The following is a 12231-nucleotide window of genomic DNA, read 5'->3' on the forward strand; positions in this document are numbered from 1 at the left end:
CCAGGGATTGGACCCGGGTCTCCAGCATTGTAAGCAGACAATTTTACCATCTGAGCCACCAGGGAAGCTCAACAACATCATCCCGTTTTAAATACATCAGCTCTGCAAGGTGCGAATCATCACAGAGTTCAGCCTCGCAGTGTCCTTCGTGGCGCTGGCAAGCCCCCTTCTTCCCACAGTCACCTTCCATGGTCTTGTACCAGTGACCGAGACATTCCTCTTTCTCTCGGCTCCACGGCCCAGATCAAAGTCAGGACTCTAAAAGCACCCAAGTTTCTCATGTGTGACAACAACCTGGCAGTGAGCTCGTGTTGTATAATAGGTCCTATTCATAATTCACAGCATAACAGGACTGGAGCAGGCATGAGAGATTACACACACACACACACACACACACACATGCACAGTGATTACATCACTTTACAAATGAAGAAACGGAGATCCAGGGAATTAAATCCCCAGAAAAAAATCAGTGGCAGACATTACTAGATTCAATATCATCTAAAATAATAACACCGTGGAAGGAGAAGAAGCTTTACTGAGAGTCATTTGGATACTAAGTCGTGGAGTCATTGAGAAAGCCCATGTGGACACTTAATATTTTAAATATAATTTTACTAAAATAATTTATATGTGCAGTTTTAAAATCTGCATGTGTATGTGTTTAGTTGTGTCCTACTCTGCAACCCCATGGACTGTAGCCCACCAGGCTCCTCTGTCCATGGGATTTTCCAAGCAAGAATACCTGAGTGGGTTGCCATTTCCTACTCCAGGGGATGTTCCCCACCCAGGGATTCAATGTCTTGCATCTCCTGCATTGGCAGACAGATTCTTTTCCATTGAGCCACGTGGGAATTTAAAATAATACTAAAATTTGTTAAAAAATATTGTCTTGCTCGCCAGAGGTAATCACTTTTGACTCTTTTAGCAGTATTCTTTCTGACATTTTCAAATTTCTGGGTTTCTCAATATGACACGTCCACTGCTGTGTGTTTAATAACAGTGTTGGACATTGTTTCTGTATTTCCTATTATGGTAGCAGAGGATGTAGCTCTTTCAGGCTGCCATCATCCCCTCTTCTCTTATCTTCCGAAGAGGATCAGATGACACTTTTTGGTTAACTGCATTTGCAATGTTTCCATTCCTACATGATGCAAGTATTCTTATAAAAGCATCATAATGTACTGCGATCATTTTCCCCTCTACATTTAGGTTTTCTCTGAAGTTAGTAATTGTCTTGACTTTTCCTTTGTTTTATCTGCCTTTTGCTTTCTGCTAACCTTTCCAACCTCTTCCAATGGCATCTCAGCACAACATCCTGTAAGTCACTGACGTCAGGTGAAAGTGTTTTTAAACAGCCCTTCTTCTCCAAGCAGCTTTCCCTTCAGACCCGCTGCTCAACTGTCACCCTGGTCTTGGTTTCCTGCACAGCTTGGAATTCCCCCTTCCTCTCTCCAAGGTTGGGTTCCCTGTTCCCTGGACAGCACACCTTCCTCTTTCTCAGTGTTTCCCTCCTTTGGGTTGACACTTTCTCCAGGAGTTTTCTTTGGTTAAAAGATGGTCCGGGACTTCCCTCATGGTGCAGTGGGTAGGAACCTACCCGCCGATGCAGGGGGCACGGGTTCGACCTCTGGTTGGAGAGGCTCACGTGCTGCTGAGCAGCTAAGCCGGGGCGTCTCTGCTGCTGATGCACCCAAAGCCCGTGCTCCGCGAGGAGGCGGCTCCGCGATGAGAAGCCCAGCACCGCGGCGCAGCGCGCCCTGCCAGCAGGGCGGAGAGAGCGCGCACACCCCACTGAGACCCGGCGCGACCAGCCGTCTTTAAAAATCAAAGCACAGAGTGGTTCAAGGGCAGCAGGCCCGGTGCTGGCGGCTCCGAACAGCTTGTCTGTGGTCCTGCTGCGCCCGTCTGGTGACTGCCCTGGACACCGGAGCCGCGATTACCCCCCAGTTACTGCTCTGGGGGTCCTCTCCGGGTATCCTGTCCTCAGTTATGCCCCTCTCCCGAGACTGAACTGTACTCCCTCCTTTTTGTTGTCTAGTGTTAGTTTTTTTCTTTCAGTTTTATTGAGATATAACGGACATAAAGTTGAAGGCATACAGTAAATTATTTGACTTACATACATCATGAAATGACTCCCACAATAAGCTTAGTGAACATTCATCATCGCATATCAATAAGGAGATGATGATAAAAATTCCCTCATTGTGAAGAAGGCCATTCTCTCAGTTCAGTTCAGTTCAGTCGCTCAGTCGTGTCCGACTCTCCGCGACCCCATGAATCACAGCACGCCAGGCCTCCCTGTCCATCACCAACTCCCGGAGTTCACTCAAACTCATGTCCACAGAGTCGGTGATGCCATCCAGCCATCTCATTCTCCGTCGTCCCCTTCTCCTCCTGCCCCCAACCTTTCCCAGCATCAGAGTCTTTTCCAGTGAGTCAACTCGTCGCATGAGGTGGCCAAAGTATTGCAGTTTCAGCTTTAGCATCAGTCCCTCCAATGAACACCCAGGATTGATCTCCTTTAGAATGGACTGGTTGGATCTCCTTGCAGTATAAGGGACTCTCAAGAGTCTTCTCCAACACCACAGTTCAAAAGCATCGATTCTTCGGCGATCAGCTTTCTTCACAGTCCAACTCTCACATCCATACATGACCACGGGAAAAACCATTGCCTTGACTAGACGGACCTTGGTTGGCAAAGTAATGTCTCTGCTTTTTAATATACTATCAAGGTTGGTCATAACTTTCCTTCCAAGGAGCAAGCGTCTTTTAATTTCATGGCTGCAATCAGCATCTGCCATTCTCTAGTGATATCCTAAAACGGGCGCATGGGGGGAGGTGGGCAATACATTTTTGAGACCTTGTATGTCCATATGTTCAAATTTCTTTAGTAGCTTGGCTGTGCATAGAATTCTAGCTTACAGACTTCGCTGGTGGTCCAGTGGTTAAGAAACGGTTAAAAATCTGCCTTGCAGTGCAAAGGTTTGCAGGTTCAATCCGTGATCAGGTAACCGAGACCCCACCAGCTGCAGGGCAACTGGACCTGAGTGGGCAGAGCCGATGTGCCACAACTAGACTGTGTACTGCTGAGACCACGTGCAGCAGTGAAATAAACAATATATTTTTCAAAAAACTTTTAAAAAAGAATTCTACCTTAGAAATTATTTTCTGTCAAAACTCTGCAGGTATTACATCCGAATTTCCTGCTTCCGGCATTGCTGTTGCAATGAAGAGGCCATTCTTGACTTTTTTGGTCAATTCCATCTTAGGCAGAATTGTCTTTCCCTCCTTTGGGCTCTTAAAGTAATTATTGTCTACTTTTGCTGAAAAAGCAATCATATATTACTTTGAGAAGGCTCTTTTATGGCGTCAACTCTGATCGATATTTCATACATTTCTGTCCTCCCTTCCCAGGGTAAAATGCATGCTTCTTCACAGGCAACAGGATAGTGATGAAGGGCAAGGGCTCTGGCACAGAGTCTTGGCATGATTACTAACCTTGCACAAGTTACTGAATCTCTTTGTTCCTGGTTCCTAATTTGTGAAGTGGGAATGGTGAGAGCACCTAGCTCATGGGCATGTTGTGACTATTAAGTGAATTAGTTCATCCAGTCTAATGAACCCATTAAGCCCTTAGAAGAGTGTCAGGCCCCCGTGGGTTCCCTCTGTGCCAGGCCCCGCTTTGTACCCTCCACTCTTTTCATTCCATCCTTGGTATAACAAAGGCCTAACACATATATGTGTGTGCATTTAAAATGTACTCACGTGAAATGGCACAGATAAAATACACCAGAAATTAACTATATAAGGATTTGCCAAAAAGTGAGTCTGAAGTGTCCAGAAAATAATGAGGAAAAGATACGATTCTTTGGCTAATGTGGAATAAGTGCTTTTTTCCTTGTCTCCATCAGCTGCGCACGCCGATGAGCCGCGGAGGTGAGCAGTCTCTGACCGAACACTAATAGCTTTATTTACTTATTTAAACTTTTTGATGTGGACCATTTTTAAAGTGTTTTTTGAATTTGTCACAATATTGCTTCTCTTTTTACGTCTTTGAGTGTTTTGGCGGTGAGGCACGTAGGATCGTAACTCGCTGACCAGGGGCTGAACCTGTAACCCCCGGCGTTGGAAAGCAAAGCCTTAACCGCGTGACCGCCCGGGGAGGCCCTCTAATAGCTTGCGTATCTGTACCCCGGGAAGCTCGCAGGCTAATGCGACCTGCAAAATCTACAATCTCATGCCGTGTTGCTGCACTGAATCGTTTTTTTCTGAGTATTAGATTTGCCATTATTTAAACGGGAAGGATCAACACCCTCGTCAAGCCCATCAGTGAGATTCATTAGCAGTCTAGTGCTTTGGTCGTACAATAGTGGGGATTCGACAAAGGTTTGTCAAATTACATTTATTTCCACAAGGATCAGAGCTGGGGGTGGGGGGGTCCCAACTGGTTGAGGAAATCTTTCTGCTCTGGTTCTTCCTGTGTAAAAATCAATTATAAAACTCCTCCAGAGGAGCAGATGTGTTGGCACTCCCCGTCCGCCCAGGACCTCCCTCGTGGCCGGGGCGCGGTGAGTGCTCGCCGCGTGGAGCGGAGCGCAGTCCGTCCGCCGCCTCTGGTCTTCCCGGGCGGCTGTCAGCCGAGTCGCCCGGCTGCGTCCATACGGGAGCGCGTGCACAGTGTGGTCAAGCTGACAGCGCCTCTGGAGCCGTCCATTTCGTCACGCACTGCTTCAGCCACGAGCACCTGCTCCAGCAGGAACACCTGGGAGCTGACTCACGGAGAGGGAGGCGCGGAGAACACCGAAGCCAGTGAGAGTCTCACACCGCGTCGCTGGTCGGGCTCCCGGGCGGCTCGGAGGGTAAAGCGGCCGCCTGCGGCGCGGGGGGCCCGGGTTCGATCCCTGGGTCGGGAAGATCCCCTGGAGGAGGGATGGCGACCCACGCCAGTGCTCTTGCCTGGAGAATCCCATGGACAGAGGCGCCTGGTGGGCCACAGTGCGTGGGGTCGCAGACTTAGGACTGAGCGTCTTCACTTCACTTCCTGCGGTTGGTGGGCGATGGAAGGGAGGCCGGGAGGAGGAAGGGGAGGAGGGCCCGGGAGGAGGAAGGGGAGCAGGGCCCGGGAGGACCTCTGAGCAGAGGCTGGCTGAGAGCAAGGCCGGCGGGGGACTCCCTGGAGGAACCACAGAAGCAAAGGCGCCGTTTCTGAGGACAGAGCAGCTGCAAAGGGCCTTGAGGTCTTAGAGGAGAGAGCTAGGTGGGCTCAGCGGAAGCGCGAGGTCGGAGAGGCTGCGGGGTCCAAACACAGAGTAGCATCCAGGCAGAGGCTTCAGACTTTGCGTGAGAAGGGGAGTTCAAAACACGAGTGGTCTGGTCAGACTTCACTCCCAGAAGACTCTCTCAGACATCCAGATCTGTCTTTTTCATTTGCATCCCTCATCTGAAAATTTTTCTTTTATGATTTTGATTTTTCATTGGAGGATAACTGCTTTACAATGTTGTGTGGATTTCTACCATACCGACAACACGGAGCGGCTGTAAGGATACACATATCCCCTCCCTCTCAAGCAAGACTTTGTTTCTGAGAGGGAGAAGAATTCCTAAGAAATAGTCTCTGTGCTTTCAAAGCTTCCTGAAACAAACTCTCACGCATGAGCTTCACCACTAAACCATGGTGATAGAGCACACGGGATTGTCCCCTTGGAAAAACAAATACAAGCTTGAAGAAATTAGATGAGAAAAAGGTTTCTGTGGCTCACAGCAGATCCCCAGGAAGCACTACTTTTTCAGGATGGGGTTCAACGTGCTGCATATTTAATGTGGTTGATTTCCTCAAACACCGTACAACAGTTCCATATAGAAACCTGCAGAAGGGTCCAGAACATACAGGGTTAGAGTCATCCCTTGCTTCTAGAAGGTATCTCCCCAGGGACTCAGCCTTAAACTGGGGAAGAAATCTTGACAAACTTTCAGCTCATTCCAAACCTCCTGTGAAGTGAACTTGCCAAGTCTGATCCATCAGCACTTGTGATAATGAAGTAATTTGTGACAACCTGTGAGGATAGAATTGAACACGATTTCAAAATCTTTTCTTACAGCACAGGACAAAAATGCATTTTCATCTCAGAGGTTTCAAATCATGATCAAAATAAACGTATCCATCTGATCTTTGAAAGTAGATTTATTCCTGGTGTACAACTTGTATTCCTTTGTAACACTTTGTATTCCTTTGTAATATGATTTTATTTTCATTATTTTATTTAATTCTTCAACTCAGTCACGAAGAGAGGAAGTGAAAATTCTGTTGGTGAAGCTGTGAAATTCTGATAAACTTGAAATATATCTCAGAAAGGCATTCCTTTAAAATTTTATGAATATATTTTATACGTTGAACTTCACAATTAAAATGACTGTTGGTCCACCCCAAGTCTGCGGGGCTAACTTAAAAGAACTAATTGACTTCACTGGCCTTACAGCCGTCCCTTTTCCCCTCACCGAACGATGCACGGGAGAGGGATTTCCCTCGAGCCTCCAGTGCATTCTCTTTGTTTTCCCAGAACGCGGGCATCGCATTGCGGCTGCCGCTTTTCGGCACAGTTGGTCCCGCTGGGGTGGCGTTCTCCTGCACCCTCGCCCAGAAAAGGTTCTCTTATCCCTGGAGCTCACGGCACACTGATTTTCATACTGAATTTCTGTCTGGATCGTTTTCTAGTCAATTCTACAAAGACTCGTTAACAAGATAGACTCTGGAAGGGTTGAACTTCATCTGGAGTTGGTTGAATGAGGCGGGGGAGAAAGAAGGGTCGGTCCCTGCAGCCAGCAGACGCTCACCGAGGTGGTGGGCTCGGCCGCTGGGAAGCGTCTGGGGGACTAGCTCCGCTGTGTATGCTTCCAGGGAAGACATCATCTTCGTCACCTCAAACCCCCTCGGGCTTCCGGAAGAGTCCAGGGAAGGAGAACTACCCTCGTCTGCCCCCTTCCTGCTGACAGCCTCATTGGAGGAAAGCCTTTCGCTCCTGGAGGCCAGATGGGTCCACAGAGGATAGGGCCTGTTCGCTAGTGATTTTGCTTGCAAGCCAGAAGACGGAGGCGGGCAGGAAGGAGAGAGAGAAACGGGGTTAGAAACAGGGTTTAAACCAAAGCTGATGAATTATGACAGATGTGCAAACGGCTTTGAAAAAGACTAACGCCCTTCCTGCTCAGCTTTGAAATGTTTCCATTCAGATTTTTATAGAAGTTTAAATAGCTTTAAAAATATTTTTAGCCAGATAATTCATGTTCATTATGAAAAACTACAAACGGAGAAATAAAAGAAAGGAGAATCACCCAAAATTCAACCTCCTTGAAGGAGCCACTGTGTTTAAAACCATTTCCTCTGTATATCAGTTCAGTCGCTCAGTCGTGTCCGACTCTCCGCGACCCCATGAATCACAGCACGCCAGGCCTCCCTGTCCATCACCAACTCCCGGAGCTCACTCAAACTCATGTCCACAGAGTCGGTGATGCCATCCAGCCATCTCATTCTCCGTCGTCCCCTTCTCCTCCCGCCCCAATCCCTCCTAGCATCAGAGTCTTTTCCAGTGAGTCAACTCGTCACATGAGGTGGCCAAAGTATTGCAGTTTCAGCTTTAGCATCAGTCCCTCCAATGAACATCCAGGATTGATCTCCTTTAGAATGGACTGGTTGGATCTCCTTGCAGTCTAAGGGACTCTCAAGAGTCTTCTCCAACACCACAGTTCAAAAGCATCAATTCTTCGGCGATCAGCCTTCTTCACAGTCCAACTCTCACAACCATACATGACCACGGGAAAAACCATTGCCTTGACTAGACGGACCTTGGTTGGCAAAGTAATGTCTCTGCTTTTTAATATACTATCAAGGTTGGTCATAACTTTCCTTCCAAGGAGCAAGCGTCTTTTAATTTCATGGCTGCAATCAGCATCTGCAGTGATTTTGGAGCCCAAAAAAACAAAGTCTGACACTGTTTCCACTGTTTTTCCATCTATTTCCCATGAAGTGATGGGACCAGATGCCATGATCTTTGTTTTCTGAATGTTGAGCTTCAAACCAAGCTTTTCACTCTCCTCTTTCACTTTCATCAAGAGGCTTTTGAGTTCCTCTTCACTTTCTGCCATAAGGGTAGTGTCATCTGCATATCTGAGGTTATTGATATTTCTCCCAGCAATCTTGATTCCAGCTTGTGCTTCTTCCAGCCCAGCGTTCCTCATGATGTACTCTGCATATAAGTTAAATAAGCAAGGTGACAATATACAACCTTGACGTACACCTTTTCCTATTTGGAACCAGTCTGTTGTTCCATGTCCAGTTCTAACTGTTGCTTCCTGACCTGCATACAGGTTTCTCAAGAGGCAGGTGAGGTGGTCTGGGATTCCCATCTCTTTCAGAATGTTCCACAGTTTATTGTGATCCACACAGTCAAAGGCTTTGGCATAGTCAATGAAGCAGAAATAGATGTTTTTCTGAAACTCTCTTGCTTTCTCCATGATCCAGCGGACGTTGGCAATTTGATCTCTGGTGCCTCTGCCTTTTCTAAAACCTGCTTGAACATCTGGGAGTTCACGGTTTACATATTGCTGAAGCCTGGCTTGGAGAATTTTGAGCATGACTTTGCTAGCGTGTGAGATGAGGGCAATTGTGCGGTAGTTTGAGCATTCTTTGGCATTGCCTTTCTTTGGGATTGGAATGAAGACTGACCTCTTCCAGTCCTGTGGCCACTGCTGAGTTTTCCAAATCTGCTGGCATATTGAGTGCAGCACTTTCACAGCATCATCTTTCAAGACTTGTAATAGCTCAACTGGAATATAGTGGTCTCTAAATGCAAAGAAATAGAGGAAAACAACAGAATAGGAGAAACAAGAGATCTCTTCAAGAAAATTAGAGATTCCAAGAGAACATTTCATGCAAAGATGGGCTCAATAAAGGACAGAAATGGTATGGACCTAACAGAAGCAGAAGATATTAAGAAGAGGTGGCAAGAATACACAGAAGAACTGTACAAAAAAGATATTCACGACCAAGATAGTCACGATAACGTGATCACTGAGCTAGAGCCAGACATCTTGGAATGTGAAGTCAAGTGGGCCTTAGAAAGCATCACTACGAACAAAGCTAGTGGAGGTGATGGAATTCCAGTGGAGCTATTTCAAATCTTGAAAGATGATGCTGTGAAAGTGCTGCACTCAATATGCCAGCAAATTTGGAAAACTCAGCAGTGGCCACAGGACTGGAAAAGGTCAGTCTTCATTCCAATCCCAAAGAAAGGCAATGCCAAAGAATGCTCAAACTACCGCACAATTGCACTCATCTCATACGCTAGTAAAGTCATGCTCAAAATTCTCCAAGCCAGGCTTCAGCAATATGTGAACCGTGAACTCCCAGATATGCAAGCAGGTTTTAGAAAAGGCAGAGGCACCAGAGATCAAATTGCCAACATCCGCTGGATCATGGAGAAAGCAAGAGAGTTCCAGAAAACCATCTATTTCTGCTTCATTGACTATGCCAAAGCCTTTGACTGTGTGGATCACAATAAACTGTGGAACATTCTGAAAGAGATGGGAATCCCAGACCACCTGACCTGCCTCTTGAGAAACCTGTATGCAGGTCAGGAAGCAATAGTCAGAACTGGACATGGAACAACAGACTGGTTTCAAATAGGAAAAGGAGTACATCAAGGCTGTATATTGTCACCTTGCTTATTTAACTTATATGCAGAGTACATCATGAGGAACGCTGGGCTGGAAGAAGCACAAGCTGGAATCAAGATTTCTGGGAGAAATATCAATAACCTCAGATATGCAGATGACACTACCCTTATGGCAGAAAGTGAAGAGGAAATAAAAAGCCTCTTGATGAAAGTGAAAGAGGAGAGTGAAAAGGTTGGCTTGAAGCTCAACATTCAGAAAACAAAGATCATGGCATCTGGTCCCATCACTTCATGGGAAATAGATGGGAAAACAGTGGAAACAGTGTCAGACTTTATTTTTTTGGGCTCCAAAATCACTGCAGATGCTGATTGCAGCCATGAAATTAAAAGACGCTTACTCTTTGGAAGGAAAGTTATGACCAACCTTGACAGTATATTGAAAAGCAGAGACATCACTTTGCCAACCAAGATCCGTCTAGTCAAGGCTATGGTTTTTCCCGTGGTCATGTATGGATGTGAGAGTTGGACTGTGAAGAAAGCTGAGTGCTGAAGAATTGATGCTTTTGAATTGTGGTGCTGGAGAAGACTCTTGAGAGTCCCTTAGACTGCAAGGAGATCCAACCAGTCCATTCTAAAGGAGATCAATCCTGGGTGTTCATTGGAAGGACTGATGCTAAAGCTGAAACTGCAATACTTTGGCCACCTCATGTGACGAGTTGACTCACTGGAAAAGACTCTGATGCTGGGAAAGGTTGGGGGCGGGAGGAGAAGGGGACGACAGAAAATGAGATGGCTGGATGGCATCACCGACTCTGTGGACATGAGTTTGAGTGAACTCCGGGAGTTGGTGATGGACAGGGAGGCCTGGCGTGCTGTGATTCATGGGGTGGTGGAGAGTCGGACATGACTGAGCGACTGAACTGAACTGAAATGTTTTTAGAGATGTGCTCATACTTTTTATAACATGTAAACTTTTCTTCTCATTGACCATCATTTTAATTAATGTCAATGTTTTAAAAATCACCTTAAACCTCCATGTCCAGTAGTCCAGGTGCGAGAGCCTAGATATTCTTAACAAATTTCCAAATTTGTTTTAAAAAAACAAAAAGCTATATAAAATGTTTAAACAAAAGCTATTAAAATACATTGTTAAACCAGTAAGACAAAATTTTTTTTAATCCTTAGAGGGCAAAAATGAGTAAGAGGCAGGAATCCAGAGGCGAGCAAGCACACAAACACGCTTTGTCCTCAGGCGTCTGCCAGCCCCGGAGGCTGGTCAGCTTAGACAGCCTCCCAAGCTCACTGGTAGGGCCCCTCAAGAGGGAGCTCTTCTAGGAGACCCTCACAAAAGCTGAGAACCTAGACAGATGTGTCGTCAAAGGAAAGGAGATCCAGAGATAAACCCACTCTCAGAAAGTGACAGTGAAGTGTTGCTCTGGCTTGCCTTTCTAACCCTGGAGCTGGGTGAATGAGTGGGACGCAACATTGCGTGAAAAGGAGTAGCTCTAAGGCAGTCCTCACTCCTGCTTGCAGTCTGAGTTCACACCGTGTGTGACTGTTAAAGCCTCAAGGCTAAGAACTGCTCTGAATTAGTCACCTGTTGATACTGTCCTTCAACGTTTAGCAGAAGCAAACAGGTCCTTTCTGGAGGAACTCACTCTGACTGACTGTGCTGTGCTTGGTCCTGCAGTCATGCGGACTCTCTGTGAACCCCCAGAATGTAGCCCGCCAGGCGCCTCTGTCCATGGGATTCTCCAGGCAAGAACACTGGTGTGGGTTGCCATGCCCCCCTCCAGGGCATCTTCCTAACCCAGGTCCCCCACACTGCAGGCGGATTCTTTGCCATCTGAGCCACTAGGGAAGCCCCACTCTAACTGGAGGTCTCAAATAATTCCACAGATAGAGTTCCAAGGAATATAAACACATGGTCAAAAATGTCACAAAACACAGGAAACAAGAGACCATGAGCAACAGCCAGCAGAAATAATACAAATATGATAGAATTAAATTAGATCTGCAGATTTTAGATAGTGCAACCAATAAGCTATTTTAAAATGCTTATAAAACAGAAGATGTAATTAAGAATATAAGTGTGCACAACAGATTATAAAAATGACTAGGCAGATTGAGAAGTAAAATGGCATTTTGAGAAAAGAAAAAACTAATATGTAAAAGTTAAAAACTCAGTGGCTCTAGAGAATCAATACTAGAACACAAACAATTTTAAAATCAGAAAAAGAGCAAAATATAAAATTAACAAACAAAATTAATATACTTCATATACACACAATAATGTAAGAGTGAATCCCATTTACAAAAGCAAGAAAAGAAAAAAACGGAAAAATTACTTAGAAATAAGCTCAACATGAATTTTGGAAAATCTACATGAAAAAATGCTAAAACTTTCCTGGAAAACATAAACATAAATGGACAGGCATCCCTTGTTCTTCAATAAAATGACTCAATACCATAAAGATGTAAGTTTTTCATAAGTTAACTTTAAAAAATGTTTTATAAAACCTCCATAAAGATACCAAAAAGCTTTTATCTTAAAATGAGATAA

Source organism: Moschus berezovskii, chromosome 16, assembly GCF_049115385.1.
Source record: "Moschus berezovskii isolate FMDL1 chromosome 16, NW_MosBer_1.0, whole genome shotgun sequence".
In the NCBI taxonomy this organism is placed as follows: Eukaryota; Metazoa; Chordata; class Mammalia; order Artiodactyla; family Moschidae; genus Moschus; species Moschus berezovskii.